This window comes from Fukomys damarensis, unplaced genomic scaffold (genome assembly GCF_012274545.1).
Source record: "Fukomys damarensis isolate Sample0158 unplaced genomic scaffold, DMR_v1.0_HiC HiC_scaffold_5, whole genome shotgun sequence".
NCBI lineage: Eukaryota > Metazoa > Chordata > Mammalia > Rodentia > Bathyergidae > Fukomys > Fukomys damarensis.
This window is the reverse complement of record NW_022900917.1, coordinates 56,847,344-56,851,040: the sequence shown is the minus strand read 5'-3', so window position 1 is coordinate 56,851,040 and position 3,697 is coordinate 56,847,344.

The window sequence follows — 3,697 nt, the reverse complement described above, 5'->3', positions numbered from 1 at the left end:
ATTTTTCCTTGATAGGCATTTTTAATTACAAAATGATTCATAATCAATACTAATGGCTAAAAGAACATTCTAACTTGTGAATTCATAGTTTATTTACTATTATAACTTCCCACATTTTAATCTGACAACATACATTTATTTCTTGTGTTTATGATTATTTATATAAAATACGATTCCTAAAAGTAAAGCTCTTAGGTCAAAACATTCATGTATTTTAAAGCTGAGTACGCTACTAAATTGCTTTTATCAATTTATACTTCCCAGGCATACACTGTCAACAAGTTCACTATGTCCTTGGCAGTGTCACACTTTTCAATGCTTGCCAGTAAAATTTCATCATTTTATTTTCCATGCTATCTCTAAGTACTAATGAGCTTCTTATTCATTTGCAGATTATCTACTACATGTTAGTCATTGCGCTGGACATGGAATGCAGCAGTGAACTAGCATCCTACATCCTAAGATTAAGCAAGACTAACTACTTCACTATGTCCTTGGCAGTGTCACACTTTTCAATGCTTGCCAGTAAAATTTCATCATTTTATTTTCCATGCTATCTCTAAGTACTAATGAGCTTCTTATTCATTTGCAGATTATCTACTACATGTTAGTCATTGCGCTGGACATGGAATGCAGCAGTGAACTAGCATCCTACATCCTAAGATTAAGCAAGACTAACTACACAAGGCATTTGTCATCTACCTCATTTCTAAATTAATGACAGTATCATTTTGAGAAGCTACTTTGAGCACTCTGGTAGGACATCGTATGTCTTCATCCATTGTGACAGCTGTAAAATTGGAGCATTAACTACAAGATACCTACTGAATCTTCACTCTACATTCTCATTAACTGCCACTACCAAAAATTTACTATGAACAGCACAAAGAAAAATCAATGATAGTATGATGAGGAATCGTTTTCTCATAGGTCAACCTGTGTTTATAGTCTGTGAATAAATGTCATGTTTGTGGATTTTATGGTCACAAATGCTCTTTATTCCACATATCCAAGCATACAACACATGGAATTATCACTGCTAACAGGATGATTCACTATACAATCATTATACTAAGTTTTACATGTATTTACTAATTTATGGTAACACGCAAGACATTAATATCATTAATTTTCCATTTGGTAGATAAGGAAAAATTCATAAGTTATTCAACCTACCTAAAGCAGTTTAGCAGATAAAATATCCAATAGCCTGAATCTAGGATCAGTTTACTACATACATTTAATAAAAATACCATCTGGGGCCGGAGATATAGCTCAGTGGCATAAGTGGCTGCCTGGTACGAGGTCCTGAGTTTGATACATGGTACAAAAAAAACAAAAACCAGACACACACACAACTGTCTGAGGCTGAGGGTGTAGCTTGATACCTTGATAACAAGAGTCCTTGCCTAGCAGGCAGGAAGCCCTGGGTTGAATCTACAATACATATGCACACACGCACACACACAACCCCAAAAAAGCACCTAAGCACCTTGTATGTAGTAGACAATTTTTTTTTTTGCTTTGGTTAAAAAAAAGAAAATAATATGTCTATCCGCCTGTTCTTGTGAAGCCCAACAGTAAGGAGCACAGAAATTTTATACTTATATACATAAATGATTCCTACACTTCTTTAAAAAGATACTGAAAATATTTTTTAGGTAGAAACAAAAACTTCAAAATATGCACAGGAGGTACATGACTGCTTTACAACTGTTCTTGTGAAAAAGATCTGTCTTATTCCCATCGTTCAAATGACAACATGTGCCTCGAAGTTATTTCTTACAGTGAAGAGCTAAAATCCATGGCTAGGACAAAGGAGAAAAAACAAAACAAAACATGAACATACTACTAAAACATCAAGATCCCAAGATTCCTTCCATATGATTACAATTAGTAGGCACAGTCTATGACTCAGCATTTTCTGTTCCTCTAGAATTCCAACGTTTCTTTTTTCCACAGTTTACTCCTTATGCGACCATTTAAAAATATCTACCTTCTCCCAAACACAGTTAAAAAAAACATTAGGGGCTCAATGGCAGGGCCTATGAAGATATGACGTCACTGGCTTTTCAGTGGGCTTGATGTTACTGCTTGTAATTCTAGCACTTGGGAGGCTGAAGCAGGATTGCCAGGAGTTGAGGCTAGCCTATACTACACAGTGAGTTCAAGGTCAGCCTGAACTATATAGTAAGAATATAGTATCTCAGCAACATCCATAATCATAAACAAAATGGATCTAAATTCAGGAAGTACTACATTTCCATGGGTCCATAATAAAAAAGGTGGTTCTTGGCATAAGACTAGAAATTCTTCTGTATTGCATCAACGTGGCAATGTGGAATCTGTATACTACCACTGATAATACCACAGCAAATGTCGTGTACAAGGTCCGGTCATGTGGCTCAGCAATGGAGTATGTGCCTGGGTTCAATTCCCAATACCACCATCACCTCTCCCCCAATAATTAAATGTACAGAGGAGAAGCAACCTATGGTAGTGAAGAAAAGGGTGATTGTGAAACTGAAAAGCACCTCCCAATGTGCACCTTTATCCACCTCACTTCCAGTGATCCCTTGCTGCCCAGGACATACACTGGGGTCAGCACCACAGGTTACTCCACTGCTATGGTTGAAATCTGAAGGGCAGCAAGAAGCAGAATCTGGGCCCTGGAGTGGGAAAACCAATAAACAGCTGGCCTCCCCTTGCACTTTCAGGAAGTCAAGGATGACTCAGTGTCTAGGAGCTTCTGGGCAGAAATTTAAGCACTGATAGCTTCTATATTAGTGCATTTTCTGTCACTACAGTGAAATACCTGCAGCTAGCTACTTTATAAAGAAAAAAAAAACTTATTTATATTTAGCTCCATTCTTAGGTTCAAGGGCATAGCTCTCACACTGGCTCAGTTCTGATAAAGACCTCACAGTGGATGCCATCACACAGGCAGGAGCTGTGTGACTGGAAATGTTAATACACAGTAAGATTAGACAGGAGGCTAGAGTTAAGGGAACGAGCCATGCTTATTCTTTCATAATGACTCTCTTGTGAGAGTAAATCAGGGGTCCAATGAGAACTACTTTAATCCTTTGCAAAGGCAGCCCCACCAATGACCCCTACTAGACCCCACCTCTTTAAAGGCTCATGACCTTAAACACCTGCACACTGAGAGCCAACCCTCTAAAGTGGACTTCTGGGGAAGGCATTCACATCACATCCAAATGATATCATCTCCAACTTTCATGCTAATGGCAAATGGGCACAAAAGCTAAGTATGATCCAGGATGGCTCTTCCCAGAAAAATGCGACCAGGCAGGAGTTTTTTTTCATGATATGAATACCTTACCAGGCCTCTCAAAGACAAAAAAACTGAAGGCCTCTGGTAAAGTCATACCATCTGAAATAGCAACATTAAATGGAAGTGACAGTAACAATAGCAAAACTCCCTCAGGGCATAGGGACAAATTTCCTACTTTTCTAAAAGTCTTAAGTTAATTTGAGACACAGCACCCACAACTCTAAGGAGACAAAGTTGATTTTGGCTCACAGCTTATAAGGCTTTGAGCCCAGAGCATGGCAGAGGGGCACAGCAAAGGAGAACAGGTTATGGCATGGTGGAGGGAAGCAGAGAGATCAAGAAAGGAGAGGGTGAGACCCTTATAGGTCATCGCACCCCTACCTCCTTTAACTAGGCTCCCCC